General features: G+C 45.9%; 1 pseudogene; it reads right to left on the bottom strand.

The window, feature by feature from the left end:
- Positions 1-9,083, bottom strand: part of LOC120871382 — a 33,432-nt pseudogene extending 24,349 nt beyond the window's left edge.
- Between the last annotated feature and the right edge of the window lie 8,046 nt (positions 9,084-17,129).

The raw sequence follows: 17,129 nt of genomic DNA, 5'->3' as shown, positions 1-17,129 counted from the left end.
AACCTCTGTGACAGTGACTGGCCCCAAAGTTCATTCACGTGCTTTGTGCAGGAACGGTAGCGCCCTCAAGATTCAGCTAGATGCCGGTTCTTCCAGGATAGACTATAGTTCCCAGCCTCCCTTGCAGCAAGGTATGGTCGCGTGACCAAGTTGTAGCAAATGAAATTAAAGAGGAAATTACAGGTACTACTTCCGGTTTGCCTCTAACCTGTTTGCCGACACCCTTACCCCCACCACCACCATCCCTAATCCCCCACCTCCCACCATCCTCTCTTTTTCCCGAGATGGAAGTGGACGCGTGTGTTGCCATCTTGGATCTTGAGGAGGACAAGGATCTACAAGGGCTGGTGGAGCAACGACGTGGAGGTGGAGCCTTAGATGGTGGGGTCAGTGCACAGCGTTCCGTAACAGGCCACAGCTTGTAGATAATAGAAATTCCCCGTTTTGTTTAAGCCACTCTAATTCGTGCACCTGCTCACATGCTGAGGCACACAGACTCCTCTGAGCCCCTTGTTTTCCATCTTTACTTTCTTCTTTCCTTATGAAGTAAAAGCATCAGATAATAATGGCGGACATTTACGGAACACAGTCTGTTGCCCCCTAGTGGTAATTAAATGTCCTGTGAATGCCCTCATTGATCCTCCCAGCGGTTCTGTGGGGTAGGTGATGCTTCCATCCCCCTCCTATAGATGTGGAAACTGGGGCACAAAGACCCCCAGTAAAGCACAGGGCCAGTAGAGGGGCAGGGCGTGAGCCCAAGTGGTCTGGCTCCAGAGCCCCCTGACTTTCTGCACAGGGAAATCCTGTCACTGTCCCATGTAAATGCAGAGGGAGCTGGTATTTGACCTCTGCTGTGGTGTGTTTCTTTCGTAAAATAGGCCCTCAACCCTCAGTTCCCCAATGATATTTCCAGAGGGGTTCTCTTGATCACTGCCAGCCCCAGTCCACCCACCCCTTGTACAGCATGTCTACATCTATACACATGTGTATGTGTACATCTAAGGGTCCATCTGAGTAGCTGAGAGACTATGATGGCCCCACAGCCCTTACACAGGGTGTGGGGAGCCTGGCCACAGGGCCCTCCCTAGCTCAGACCCACCATCTCCTGCTGCCCAGGGTGAGGAATGGGAGCTAGGACAATGTTTAGCACCCAACTGGGGCCCTGGAAGTGACTCAAGCAGCTTCTTTTTCCTTTTTGCCATTTTCTCTTCACTCTCGCAAACCCCACTATGCTGCCCCTCCTTAAGGGGAGCAAAGGAAGAGGCCCCTCAACCCCAGGCTCCCAGCCAAGGAGTTAAGAGAACCCAAGATGAAGTGAAGTGAAAGCTGCTCAGTCGTGTCCGACTCTTTGCGACCCCATGGACTTTATGGTCCATGGAAATCTCCAGGCTAGAATACCGTAGTAGGTAGCTGTTCCCTTCTCCAGGGGATCTTCCCAACCCAGGTCTCCCACATCGCAGGCCGATCCTTTACCAGCTAAGCCACTAGGGAAGCCCTAGATAGACACCAAGAATGGACTAGAAGCCCAGTCAGACTGATGGGAAATTGTGCAAATTGCAGAGTCACAGGGGCTAAGGGGATGAGTCTTAACCCACATATGATGCCACTGTTGTGTTCATAAGGTCTACAGGCATTTCCTCCAGAGTAAGGGGCAGGGGCCCCAACAGGATCTGCTAAGTGGGGGAGAATGTATCCTCACTGTCCCAATAAACCTGCCCTCAGCCTCCACAGGGACTTGGGAAAACTTCTCTGGGGTTCTCCCTCTTCACTCAAGTTAATGGTCCTCCCCTGGGCAGTGACCCTGTAGTCTTTCAGCAGCTGGAAACAGCAGTTGCTCTAGATTCACTAAAGAGAAGTTATGTTCCTGGAGCTTCCATATGGGCTCTGTGTCCAGAAGGCTATGAGGGGGTACTTGTCCAGGGAGCTGGGATTCTGGGCTAGACTCACTCTGTCACAATGGCTGGTTTGGAATCAGTTCAGTTCAGCTCAGTCGCTGAGTCGTGTCCGACTTTTTGCAGCCCCACAGACTGCAGCACACCAGGCTTCCCTGTCCACCCCCAACTCCTGGAGCCTACTCAAACTCAAGTCCATTGAGTTGGTGATGCCATCCAACCATCTCATCCTCTGTTGTCCCCTTCTCCTCCTGCCTTCAATCTTTCCCAGCATCAGGGTCTTTTCCAATGAGTCAGTTCTTCTCACCAGGTGGCCAAAGTATTGCAGTTTCAGCTTCATCATCAGTCTTTCCAATGAATATTCAGGACTGATTTCTTTTAGGATGGACTGGTTGGATCTCCTTGCAGACCAAGGGACTCTCAAGAGTCTTCTCCTACACCACAGTTCAAAAGCATCAATTCTTTGGCACACAGCTTTCTTGATAGTCCAACTCTCACATCCATACATGACTACTGGAAAAACCATAGCTTTGATGAGACAGACTTTTGTTGGCAAAGTAATATCTCTACTTTTTAATATGCTGTCTAGGTTAGTCATAGCTTTTCTTCCAAGGAGCACGTGTCTTTTAATTTTATGGCTGCAGTCACCATCTGCAGTGATTTTGGAGCCCCCCAAAATAAAGTCTCTCACTGTTTCTATTGTTTCCCCATATATTTGCCATGAAGTGATGGGACCAGATGCCATGATCTTGCTTTTCTGAATGTTGAGTTTTAAGCCAGCTTTTTCACTCTCCTTTTTCACTTTCATCAAGAGGCTCTTTAGTTCTTCACTTTCTGCCATAAGGGTGGTGTCACCTGCATATCTGAGGTTATTGATATTTCTCCTGGCAATCTTGATCCCAGCTTGTGCTTCATCCAGCCCAGTGTTTCTCATGATGTACTCTGTGTAAGTTAAATAAGCATGGTGACAGTATACAGCCTTGAGGTACTCCTTTCCCGATTTGGAACCAGTCTGTTTTTCCATGTCCAGTTCCTACTGTTGCTCCCTGACCTGCATACAGATATCTCAGGAGGCAGGTCAAGTGGTCTGGTATTCCCATCTCTTTAAGAATTTTCCAGTTTGTTGGCTTGGGATATAAAGTACATTAAGTATGGATCTCAGTCTATGATCTTAGGTGTGCTAGAAAATACCATTTAGGGCTGCCTTTCCATAAGGAATTCCCTGGTGGCTCAGACAGTAAAGAATCTGGCATCAATGCAGAAGACCCGGGTTCAATCCCTGGGTCGGAATGATCCCCTGGAGGAGGGCATGGCAATCCACTCCAGTATTCTTGCCTGGAGAATCCCATGGACAAAGGAGCCTGGAAGGCTACAGTCCATGGGGGTCACAAAAGAGTCAGACAGGACTGAGTGACTAACACTTTCACTTTCACTTTTGCATAACTGAAGCTCATTTCTTTTTGAGTCTCCCCTTTGTGTCTTTGGTGGAGATGTCAGTTCAGCCCATCGAGGATCCCCTTCCCCTTCTTCCCTGGTATTCTAAGTTCTGCAAAGGTGATGTGGGCAACTTTTTTTCTTGTTTGTATTCAAGACCTTTGGAATACATTCATATGTTTGGCAAATTTCCAGACATATAATTATGAGCTGAATCAGAACACTCAAGCCCCTTCCCATGCCCCTGCATCCAGGGTATGCCAGGGGCTGGGCAGTGACAGCAAAGGTGGCCGGGTCTGCATCTGGCCCCATCAGGTCATTGTTCCAGCCCTGACCTTCCATCCTCCCAATCATTCAGTGCTCATCCAGGACCCTATACCTACACTTGCTTTCTGCCTGACCAGTTCAAATCACTATCTGAGATGCTGACTGGTGTGGAGTCACAAGATGCTGTGACATTCTGGAAGAGGAGCACAATGTCATCACAAAGTGATGACAAAGTAATGACGTCACAGGGAGGTCACACTCCCATGAGTCCCTCAGACTGGTCCTTGCAGGTCTCTGTGATTCCTCCTCCTTCCCCAGGGCTTCTCCAAGGTCCCTGTCAGTCTCTGCCCCTTCCATGTGCTCCCAGGAGCCTGGGGCCTCCTGCTGCTCCCACCCCTTCCAAGGAGACCTGGGGACCCCATGACCAGACTCATGACACTGTCTGGATGCTCCCTAAGCAGCATCTATTCCACATCAAGGTACCTTCTGAGCTGGGGCTTGGGGCTAGGGTGGGCGTTGGGGGGAATCAGCCCTGGTTCAGGTGCTGGGTCACCCCAGAGCAGTTTTCAGGGCTTGTAATTCCACAATGGGAAGGTCACTGATTTCCCAGTGGCAGGATATTTTTGCCATGGGCTTCTCTTTTACCACCATGCTCCCACACCTGTTCATTGTGCTGGAGGCTTTTGATCCAGGGGAAGTCCTGTAGGAGAAACAGAGAACTAAGGAGTAATATTACTGTACATAAGAGATCTGTCTCAAGTACATCATCCTGCTGTAACTCAGAGAACCTTGGGAGAATACCTTCAGAGACAGTTGCTTCTCAGCCCAGATAGGTCAAGATTACTCTGGGTTGGGGAAGAGAATAATCCAGAAAAAAGATGAGAGACACGAGAAGGGGCCTTGCACCCAACCTCCTCAACATCAGCTCTGAAATGGAGAGTGTCAGGCACCCTGGATAAATCACTCTGAACACAGAGGAGAATTGGATTTGCTTCCTGCCTGGGATACTGGAAGTAGTGACCGCACAGGACTCCCCACAGCCAGAGTGAGGGCACAGAGAGAGGAGGTGGCTGATGGGGCCTCAGGGCAAAGGGGACCCACGAGAAACCCTTTGGGTCCTCACATCCCTGTATGTGGAGGAGAACATGGTGCACCCACGTCCCTTATAAGATAAAGTCCTACAGCAAAGCAAGGGACGGGGCATGAGGAGAGCTGTGCTGAGGCAGCGGCTGTGACACCAGGCACACTGAGACAGTATTGTAGGAGCAGACCCCGAACAGGGATGAGAACCATCAGCAGGTGTTAGAAAGGGAGGTGATGCTGGAGTCCCACCTCCACCCCATATGAGCCCGCTTAGAGGCACCCACAAGGAGAGGAAGAAAAATCCCCAACTGTCTAGATATCCCGCATTGATGCCATTCACCTGGAACTGAGTCTACTGTTTTCTGCCATTAAGCAGAGTGAGGGCTCTAGAGAGAAACTATATTTAGTTATAAAAGAATCATGTTATTTTACACACTTGAGTTGATGCCTTAGAAATCTGTGCCAGCTGAGTGTGCTTTGGGAGAAATGGTTATGTGCAGTGTAACAAATGTCAAATTTGCTTTAGAGCCCTGGAGGAATGAAACCAATTGTGTTTTCTTTACCAAGAAGTAGGGTTTGCCCTGGGGCTGAGGAGGCTCCTCTGGGTCTGACATCATCTTGAACCTGGAGGGTGGGTTCAAAGGGGGAGGTTCAATCGCTTCAGGCTGGGCCAAGGGGCTGCTCATCCAGTCCTGGGAGTAGCTGAGCTGGGAGGAGATGGGAGAAGCAGAGGACAGATGGAGAGACGAGGAGGGAGAGGGACAGCTCGGCTGGGAGGAGGGGCGTCGAGATGGGGAAACCACAGGTGACATCCTGACCCTTTCTTCAGCCTCCTCACTTGGGAGCAGCTGCCCTCCCCTCCATAGACCTGTGAGGAGGGAGGAAACTTCAGACTGGAGGAGGAAAACCCAGCAGAGCTGCTCCATTAGACTCATGAAAGCGGTTATCCATCCATCGGTTCCTTCACGCCCTCAGGAGTTCCATCGTCATCCTCTGTGTCCCTGACACTGCTGATAAATGGTGTTGGAGGATGACAAGGTTCTTGACCTCTTCAGAAACAGACAACAAACAATAAAATTAGAAGAAAGCCAAGATGGTTTTAGATAGTGACAGCTGCTACAACAGGAATAAGAACAATGATGAGATGGAGGATAATGTGAGGATCACTTCAGTGGGGTCAGGGGAGGTCTCTGTGAACTGATTTTTGTGCTGAGAATGGAAGGAGATAAGGAAGGAATCAGACATGTTAATGTATCAGGAAGAACATTCTTGACAGAGTGAAGAGCAAATGAAAAGTCCCGTGAGACAGGTTAAAGTGTGGAGACTGATAAACTGAGAGAACTTGAATGCCGTGAAACCGTGACCAGTGAGCACGTGTGTGTCCCCACTGACCCTCCATTGAGAGCTCAAAACTGAGCTGGGGGCCGGAATTGTGTCAGTCTCTCATTCCCACAGGCAGCATCAGTGCTCCTGCCCCAGGACTGTCTTTGCAGCTGGCATCGTGCATGATCTAGTTGCGAGAGAGATGGGAGAAGAGCAGACACGGCTGAGCAGGTGGGGATGGAGTGCTCACAGGAGTGGAGTTATTCCCGCATGAGGCCATTAACACATTCTCACTTCATGGGGCCACAAACACCTTTGTCCACTCGGTCTGTTTCCACTAGTCTCTCCCCGGAAGGACAGGGAGTCCTGTGAACACGCAACAGTCTCCATCTGAGTGGGTTTAACTCAGAGCTCCATGGCAATTTCCATTCATTCTCTCTCCAAGGACATTTTCTGAAGCCTTTCCATCTGCTGAGCCAAAGAGATTGCTCAAGACCAGATGTGGAGAGCCCTTGGCCCAGGTAAGAAAGGGGCCCATTAGACAGGTGACCTGCAGCTCTGAGCTGGGAGGTGGGGCTTCAGGAGCACACCTGCCATTCAGCTTCTGCCTGAGAGCAGAGACAGCCTGAGGGGCAATGGCCTCCCCATGCCCACTCAGGTTAGAGCTTACTTGCACTGGGGGAATTTGTATGCATTTTTCATCTGTTCCTCAAATGGCCCAGCAAGGTGACTGGGGTTGTGTCTCATTGCCTGTGATGCTCTGACTTTGGAAATGCTTGTCCCCAAATCACTCTTTTTCTGCAGGGAAACATGAAGATCTCACTGTAAAATGCTTGGGTCGAGGAGAAACCAACTCCCAAGGTGTTATAAGAACCCAGGGCTTCCCTGGTGGCTCAGCAGTAAAGAACTGCCTGCAGTACAAAAGCCTACAGGAGATGTGGGTTCAGTCCCTGGATTGGGAAGTTCCCCTAGAGGAGGCCATGGCAATGCACTTCAGTATTCTTGCCTGGAGAATCCCATGGACCAAGGAGCCTGGTGAGCGACAGTCCATGGTGTCACAAAGAGTCGGACATGACTAAAGCAATTTAGCAAGCATGCATAAGAACTCAAGGTGGGGAAGGTGTGGTTTCCCAAAGCAAAATCAGGGTTTCTTTAGGAAGTAAAGGGAATAAATGACACTCCAAACAGTAGATACGTGATACCGGCCATTTGTGTCCACAGCGCTCGCAGCAGCTTCCACTTGACAGGGGCTGGAGGTTGACACAAGCCTGTGAAGCACATGAACTCACCCCTGGTGTCCTGATGACAGCCCCTTAAAAAGCAGCTCTGAACTCTGGTCCTGCCTGGCCCAATGAGGCCTGTGCTGTGGGATGTGTGACATGGAGCTGCCCCCATGCAGGGTGATCCCTTTGTTAAGCCACCGAAGATGAATTAAGGCACCAACGTGCCTGGAGGTGTCCTAGGGATACAAGGAATCAAAGATGGAAACCATCAGGAATTAATTCTGTCATGTCACCACCACTATCAGGAGGACTCATTAAAGCTGAACAAGAATCAAAAGGGTGATTTGCCAGGAAGGAAATAAAGACCCTCATGACAAAGTGGGGGGCGGGGGAGGGCAGTGCACCGAGTCTCACTGCATCCACTCAAGCTATAAATTAAACTGCAGTTGATGGGATGGGATCTGGGGCTGGGGAGGCACAGACAGCAGTTTGGGGAGCTCCTCCTGGTGGTTAAACTCCAGGCCTCTGCTTTTTTCCCAAGTTGTGACAGCTGTTTCATGAACTGTGCAGTATGAAAAAGTCAGCAGCAGCCTATAAAACATATTTCCCTTGTTTCCCCTTTCTGTTGTCAACAAGCTTCTGATATTCAATGTAGTTGCCTTCTCCCAACACAAAAACAATTGCTTCTTGGAATGGATTTTTGTTCCTCAGAACTGAGCTGTCACTGCCTGGCAGCATCTGGGATCAAAATATCTACAGTCATCGTTTCACCGTTTGACTTCATGTCCCTGAAGACAGGTAGGTGGTGCTGTTTCTGTACCGCCTTTGTCACTCTTGCCATCATACACTGCAATCTTGTGTTGGGGACTCGTTTGGCAATGCCTGCGATGGCAGGAGCTGAAGCCATCCCAGCAGAAGCCTTCCGCTGTTTGATATATTGTAAGGAATTAAGGTTGCATCCTGCGTCAGTTCCAGCTTTTTGGTGAGGCTCCAGATCAGCCTCAGAAACTGTTTGCTGTGCACTTACATGATAGATAAGAAATGCCTCATTTATCTCCTGGATTGCCTGCATCAGAGTCTGATATTACGTCTAGAAGAGATTTACCCAAAGAAGCTTTGCTCATTATTTTTTCTTTATATTCAAAACACACATCCAGTTTTCTTGCCTTTACATGTCCTAAGACAGCAGTGGCAACATTTTCTGGAGATCAGTAAGTCTTTTTCCCCTCTCCAAGGTCTTCTGGCAAAGAACTAAAAGCTGAGGATAGCTGAGCAGTGTTGTCAGGAAGCATCCTCGTGGCCCCTTCATCTTCCTTTTCTGGCCCCATAGCACTTCACAGGTGTTTGACCTCATCTTCTCGCGCTCTGCTCTAAGATTCTAGTTCTTGCTGAACTGATTCCCAAACCTCTGGGAATGGACTTCCTTTACATTTCTGCCAAAATGTATCAACTGGAGTTAAATCATATGACTTCCTGGTTTTGTCTCTAGGTCACACTAGCACCAGCCAGGGACTTTTTCACTCCTGAAGATTCTTCCAGGTTAACTCTGTGTACGTGGAAATCGTAGGACTGATATGTCCAAATATGATGTAGAGGAGTTCCCAGATCCATGTTTCTGTCAACGGGAGTGAAGAAGGCTTTGAAAGCTGAAGCTGCCAGCTCCCAGCACATCACTTGTAGTAAAACCATTTTTGGCGTCTCTTAGATGTTCCGGAAACTTCTTATCTATTTTCACGGCTCCCATTTCCATTGCTATTCCTGCTAATTATCTGATTATAGGAATAGTACCCAGCATAACAGAAAAGCAGAAGAGGCTGTCAACATTCTGGTTCGTAACAGTTTTCATTTCCGCATTTGTGATTTCTGAACTGTTAATGGCACAATATGAAACATTTCCTCATTTTTTATTGCATCATACAGGCGTATCATTTTTCAAAGTAATAAAATCGAGATACTGATCAAAAGCTAGCTACTTGGGTAACTGCATAGCTGCTAATTCTACATTTGCAATATATTCCAGTTTACTCCTTGAAAGGGCAGAAATAAAGTTCAAATAAGCTGGTTCACATAGAGTTGATTTAAAAGAACCAGGGTAGTGGTTTATTATAAAAGGATACAACCAGGAACAGTCAGATGGAAGAGATGTGTAGCGTGAGGTATGTGGAAGGGGGCGGAGCTTCCATGACCTCCCCAAGAAAGCATTTCCCCAAGTCTCCAGGTGTCCACCAACCCAGAAGTTTCCACCCACCTTTGTCACTTGCCTCCAGCTCAAACCTGATCTTCTCCTTGGGCCAAGCCCTCCGACACTCCCCTCCTGCCTCTTCCCTCTTGCCCTGCAGAGACCTGCGCTTCCTCACCTCCACCTGCCTCCCCTCTGCTGGCTTCTCATCTGCACAGACACACGCTCAAGAACCACCCATCCACACTGAAAATAGCATTTCTCTGCCACACCAACTGTAGGCCACACTTCATTCTTCACTCACAGAGAAACTTCCAGGGAGACATGTGCAGCAGGAGAAGGTTTTCACAGCACATCTAAGATGCTTATTCTTCCGGTGTTCCTGTCACTGTGGTCACCCCACCCACTGGGGTGGGCTGCATTCAGAGGCTGAAGGGAGTATCACAGGGGTGCCCCATCCATGTGCCATCCTCCTCCTAATAGACCCCCCACCCTGTTTAGGAACAAACCCCATGGCGCATACTGAGAGTAAAATTACTTGCTATTTATCTGAAATTAGCATTAACTGGCATCCCATATTTTATTTGCTAAATGTGACAATTCTACTTGGAATGACTTGGGTATGTCTTATCTCTCTGAAGTGTCAGCTATAAGTCTAAACAAGCACTTTGGACCCTAACCTGCATATGTCTTTACAGAAGAGGTTTCTATAATGTGAAATATCACTTCCCAGCCAAGGGTCTTCCCCCAGCCTGGGGACTCCTATTGTCGACCCTGTGGTCTGTGGGGAGAGCAGGCTGTAACGGGGGCTCGCTGTCCTCTGTCCTCTAGCATGTGCCTGGGGAGATACTGACACAGGTCCATGCAGGAAACATAAGAGGATGTTCTCTGAGCTTGTGTGTGGCAGCTGGGAGTTGGAGGCTTCCTGGGGATGTAGGGGGAAAATGTGGTGAGCACCCACCCCCACCCCTGAGCACAATGCTGCTGAGAAAACCAATGGAATCACTGTGCACTTAGCAACATGAGCATCTGCTCAAAACATAATTATCTGTAAAATGCTACAGTGTCATAAATAGAATGAAATACATAACACAATGCCGTCAGTGTTTATTTCAATATATAAGCCCACAAAAGAGCAGTGGGCATTTTGCAAGACCACATTCAAAAAAAAGATAGTCATTAAACACTGTTCAAGGATTTTCTTAAAAACAAAATCTTACAAAAGAGTCTCAATAAATACACAAATAAGGTAAAATTTCAATTAAAAAAAATTTAAGATACTAGTAAACACAGTATTGGGGGCTTCCTGGGTGGCTCAGTGGTAAAGAATCCACCTGCCATGCAGAAGATGCAGGAGATGCAGGTTCAGTCCCTGGGTGGGGAAGATCCCCGGGAGGAGGGCATGGCGACCCACTGCAGTATTCTTGCCTGGAGAATCCCATGGACGGAGGAGCCTGGCGGGCTATGGCCCCTGGGGTCACAGAGAGTCGGGACACGATTGAAGCAACTGAGCATGCACACACACAAACACAGTTTTATGATTCTGTAACAGCACGAGAGGAACGGGAATAAAAAGGTGAATAAAAATTAATAAAACTAGATGGAATCCATGTGCAGATAAATGACATGTCATCTTTTTAGTGTGGTTAGTTCACCCCATTTGTCTTAAGGTCCAGTAAAGAAGGTGAAGACAGAAACAGTGAACGAGGGGCTGAGAGACCTATGGAGGCCCCTCCGAGGTGCCATGCCAGGTCTGCCTCCCACACCCCGTAAAGAACAACCTGCTCTATTCCTCCACCAGTCACTGTGAATCGGGGAGCCCAACTGTTGTACTATTTGCCAAAGGCAGACATTTTAAAAACATAATTCTCCTGAGATGAAATCATTAATTAAAATGGAAAATTAACATATTCTCAAAGCAAGTATAAATTAACTGGGAATTATTCACTCAGATCATTTTAGTCCATGGATGAAAACGCTGAGATGTTAAGCTGGTGCACAGACAAGACTCTTGACACTTCCTGAGATTCTCCTTGTGCTTGGATGTCTGTGTCCCGTCTAACTGCTGTTTTGATTGGATTTTTGTGATCTCTGCTCTGCTAGTGAGAGATAATGTACGTGCATTTCACAAAGATGGGAAGATTCAGGGACCCTTCTCACCCAGACATGCACCCAGGGAGGAAGATGCCAGCAAACAAAGCCAAATTTTAAAAGCTTCCCATCTGTTGAGCTGTGTGAGTGATGAATGTTGATGGCAGAGAGAGGAGATCAGAAAACCCAGAGCCTCAAAGAAAAGAGAGTGCAATCATCCACATTCTATCATCAGGCAAATCACCTTTAGCATTAATGCTGTATCTTTTCCATTTTTTAGAACTTTGTCTAAACTAAAGCACACATATAATGCACAAAATATATTTAACCTCATTTATGCCTAAAAATGGGACTATATTATAAATGACATTTCATGACCTACCCCATCACTTGATACACTGGAGAGACCACTACACATACATTACGCAGATCTGCACAAGCATCTTATTCTGAGAGTGTTCATTGACACTATCCTGAAGTCCACTGGGCAGCTCTCTCTCTGGTTCCTCTGGATTCCCAGAGACTTTGATATCACACATGGAGATGAAATAAGTGTCCCTGGGCTGCACGTTTTCCCTTAGCACGACTTCCAGCAGTGGCTCTGCACTTTGCACACAGAACAAGTAAAACTGAAGCATGAGGTTTCTTAGCCAGAAAGCTGTGCAGAGGGGTGGATGAGAAAGGGAAGCTCCTGAGAATCATAACATGCCAGAGAGCAGAGAAAATGGAGACCAAGAAAGAGAACAATATGGACATTTCTGAACTACTGCTAGGTTCCCCTGACCCAAGCATATATGCTCTGACACTAACCAGCACACTGTCCCCAGGGTAGGCCAGCGCCCAGGTCCCACGCTGACTGATGGATAGAGCAGACAAGGACAGATGCATATCGCACTTCAGAAGCTTTGGAACTGAACTGGACCACAGCCCAGGCACCAAAGTCAGGGACTTGCTGCGTGTACCTACCCAAGTCAACTGTCCGCTAAAACAAACCTTCCCTGCAGAATTTAAACAAGATTCAGAGTCATATAATATAATATTTAAGCAGCTCAGGTTACAGTCTGAATTTAAATGCCATCAAGAACCAGCACCATCTCAATGCCTTGCAAGAGGGAATTCCAATTAAGAGATACCAACTCCAGGTGACACAGATATTGGAATTATCATACAAACTTTTGAAACAGCTATTATAACTGTGCTCCAAGAAGAAATATGAGCACTCTTTAAACAAATGGAAAGAAAGAGCTTTTCCAATGAGAAATGGAAGATAAAAAAAGAAGCAAATGAAAATTTAGAACTAAAAAATACAATAACCAAAAGACAAAAATACTATCCAGTCTCAGAGGCAGAATCAAGTTTATGGAGGAAAACATCAGTGCCTTGATAACAGATTAATAAAATTATCCATTTTAATAAACCAGAAGAATAATACTGAAAACCCTGAACAGAGATGAGAGACCTGTGGGAAAATACAAAGAAACAAACAAAAACCAAACATTTGTGTCATCAGAATTCCAGAAAGAGAGGAATAATGTGGTGAAGAAAATAATTGCTAACATGTTCCAATTTGCCAAAACACAGAGTTACATATTCAAGCCATCAAGTGAGCCCCCCAAACAGGACAAATTCAGAGAAAGTCATGCTTACACATATCAGAATCAAACTGCTGAAAAGTAAACACAAAAATAACTTTGAAATAAATCTGAGAACTTTCCAATCACTGTTCGTTCCCCTGTGTGTGTCATTGTGTGAAATGTCCTCACAGTTCTCATCAGAAAACATAAAATTGGATAATAACAGAACAGCCAGTGGTTCCAGAGCTTGAAGAACTGGAGTCCACCAGAGTCCTGCTGCTGCTGCTGCTAAGTCCTACATCCGGTGAAAACATCTATCAATAAAAGAAATGCAGGACTTCACAAGGGAAGGAGAAGCAGCAGAAATGGTATTTGGGTACTCCCTGGTGGCTCAGATAATAAAGAATCTGCTTGCAGTGTGGGAGACCTGGGTTCGATACCTGGGTCAGGAAGATCCCCTGGAGAAGGAAATGGCAACCCACTCTAGTATTCTTGCCTGGAAAATCCCATAGACAGAGGAGCCTGGCAGGCTAGAGTTCATGGGGTCACAAACAGTCGAACACGACTAAGCAACTTCACTCTAACTCTCTCTAGAACTGGCTGCTTTTCTCTCTTCATTCTTTAAAATATGAAACTCCTGGGTTCAGCTCTGACATTACAGAGTTTGAGATTCCCTTCCATCCATAAAGTCAGGGAAAGCTGAACAAACTAAAATCAACTTTGCTTGGAGGCATAGAGAAATGAGGATGCAGACAAACCACCACCTCAAAATCTGGAGAAACAAAGGATGCAGAGGGTCACACCAGGATCTGCTCACCTGGAGCAGGAGCAGGTGGGGATGTGCGCTGGCAGGCACACTTTGATGATACTGATGTATGACTGGGCCTGAGTGAGGACTCCTGTGGGTCAAGAAGCTTCTGGTGGCCGCAGTGTCAGGGGACACCCACACCGTTCTGGGTTTTACCTCCAGCAGCCCCACCAGGTTCTCCCTGGGAAAACCCAAGAAAGATCCCTGTGGCCAAGGCAGAGAAAGGGGAGAGCAGGTCCCTGTGAAGGGGTCCAGAGCCTTCTCTGGAGCAAAAGCTGCTCTCTAGGTGGGATTGTGCCAGAGCTCAGTCCTAAAGACTGTCCCGGCCTGGAGGAGGGATCGCCCCACTGCAACACTTCCAAACTTCCTCTCGTTGAGAGGGGGAGAGATATGCATCCCTGTGGAGAAGCATATGTGGAGTTCACAGCCCAAGGCTCAGCCACTAAAAGAGAGATTTCATCATATGATTATAGACCACTTTCCTCCCCCAGACCTATGACTACCGGGCAGTATTGTAATAACCATGATTACCGAAGACGGAGCTGCAGGATCCAGTGGCTCTGCAGAGAAGCACACAAGGAAGCCCGGGTCCAGAGGGCACCAGACAAAGGCACAAGGGGAACCTGGAGTTTCGGACACCTGGGGCCACAGCAAACCTCACCTGGAGTCCTTCCTACCTAGGTGGACCTGGAGCCTCCCACTAACGGCCTGTTCATCCCAGTTCCTATCACTCAGTACAACACGTCCTGCCTCCAACAAGGATGCAAAACACTGACTATATCACTGTCTGATGGAGTTTATAAGGAACATAGGTGTAATGCACAGGATCCCTGTAACATAGTGTGGGAAGGTACAGGGACCTAGATCACTACTGTCCCTGTGTTCCATATGAAATCATTAAATATTAGTGTTAGGTCAATTGTGAAATATTTAAATAACTGCATTTTAACTCTTAGAGCAAACATACACCCTCAGACACACACACACACAATACAAGGGATATATCTAAAAATCAACATAAATTTAAATAGAATACTAAAAACAATCACATGTCATAAAAGGAAGGCAGAAAAGAATGGAGAGGCCTTAAGAACAGAGGTAGCAACAGAACAATCTAATAAGTGATTGGATATAATTCAACATATCAATAAATATGTTCACTAATAAATAGACTAAAACAGAGTTCAGCAAACTATAGCCTTTGAACCAAATTCATTTCACCACCTGCTTTTGTAAATAAAGTTTTCTTGGAATACAGACGGTACCATTATCTGTGTATTGTCTCTGGTGCTTATGTGCTGAAACTGCAGAATGTAAGTACTGCAACAGAGACCCTGCTTATTATCTATCCTTTTACCAGAAAAAACCTGGAGAACGTCTGGTCTTGACACACTAGTCAAATATTGTCAGAATGTTACAAAAATTCAAATACACAAAAACTACATGCTGTCTATAAGAAACCCACTTTCATCATTTATATCATCCTAGGAAAGAGAAATTAAAATGATGATAAAAGATATAAACCATACAACATTAATCAAATGAAAGCTAAAAAACCTATATTAATATCCAGGTAAACATCAAGGTAAGTAAGAATACCAGTCATTTAAAGAAAGAAATATCAATTCTACAGAGTCCCTTCCAGAAAATAGAAGAAAACATTTAGTAACTGGCTTTAGAGGCCAGCATTTCCACTCTGATACCAGAGATATGCAACCACATGATAAGGACTAGGGTGCACTATCTTTTATGAACAAAGACAATCATCACTTTTTTTTTCAGTTTTAATTGTGAGAAACATAAAAATTTAATATCACACAAAGAAGTGTCGTTTATCCCAGGCATATGCATCTGGTTCAATATTCAAAAATCAATCAAAAACATGTTATATTGTGTTGGCCAAAAAGTTGGCTCTGTTTTTTTAAAAAAACCGAATGCTTAGCTGTCTTTAACTTCATTCAAAACAATTTTTTAGATTGTATTTTGATAGCTGTCATATCAGTATGCATTTTTTAAAGAAACTTACCAGAATTGGTGGATTTTTTGTTGCTATTTTAATACTGAGGATGGAAAAAAACATTTTTGTCATATTATGCTTTATTATTTCATGAAAGGCAAAAACGTAACTGAAACGCCAAAAAAGGTTTTTGCAGTGTGTGGAGAAGGTGCTGTGACTGATATAGGGTGTCAAAAGTGGTTTGCAAAGTTTTGTGTTATAGATTTCTCACTGGACAATGCTCCACAGTCAGGTAGGCCAGTTGAAGTCGATAGCAATCAAATCGAGACATTAATTAAGACCAATCAATGTTATACCATGCAGGAGACAGCCAACGTACTCAAAATATCCAAATCAAGCACTGAAAATCATTTGCAACAGCTCAGTTGGGTGAAACACTTTGACGTTTAGGCTCCACATAAGTTAAGCAAGAAAACCTTCTTGACCGTACAGTTCAGTCATTCAGTCATGTCTAACTCTTTGTGACCCCATGGACTGCAGCATGCCAGGCTTCCCTGTTCATCACCAACTCCTGGAGCTTGCTCAAACTCAAGTCCATTGAGTTGGTGATGCCATCCAACCATCTCATCCTCTGTCGTCCCCTTCTCCTCCCGCCTTCAATCTTTCCCAGCATCAGGGTCTTTTCAAATGAGCCAGTTCTTCACCTCAAGTGGCCAAAGTATTGGAGCTTCAGCTTCAGCATCAGTCCTTCCAAGGAACATTCAAGACTGATTTCCTTTAGGACTTACTGGTTTGATCTCCTTGAAGTCCAAGAGACTCTCAAGAGGCTTCACCAATACCACCATTCAAAAGCATCAATTCCTTGGTGCTCAGCTTTCTTTATGGTCCTACTCTCACATCCATACATGACTACTGGAAAAACCATAGCTTTGACTAGATGTACTTCCTTGCACATACTTCTTGACTATACTTCTACATGCAATTCTTTACTGAAATGTAATGAAAACATTCCATTTTAAAAACAAATTGTGACAGGCAATGAAAAGTGGGTATTGTCACCAACCTCAGTCTTCATCCAAAGAAGGTGATGTTTACATAGTGGGACTGGAAAGGAGTCCTCTATTATGAGCTCCTTCCAGAAAGCCAAACAAGTAATTCTTTTTTTAATATACATTTATTTATTTTAATTGGAGGCCAATCACTCTACAATACTGTTCTAACAAGCACTGATCCCAATTAAACAAACTGAAAGCATCACTCAACAAAAAGCATCTGGAATTAGTCAACAAAAAAACACA

Source organism: Oryx dammah, unplaced genomic scaffold, assembly GCF_014754425.2.
Source record: "Oryx dammah isolate SB20612 unplaced genomic scaffold, SCBI_Odam_1.1 HiC_scaffold_12, whole genome shotgun sequence".
In the NCBI taxonomy this organism is placed as follows: domain Eukaryota; kingdom Metazoa; phylum Chordata; class Mammalia; order Artiodactyla; family Bovidae; genus Oryx; species Oryx dammah.
The sequence above is the reverse complement of the archived record's forward strand: the minus strand, read 5'-3'. Positions and strand labels throughout refer to the sequence as shown.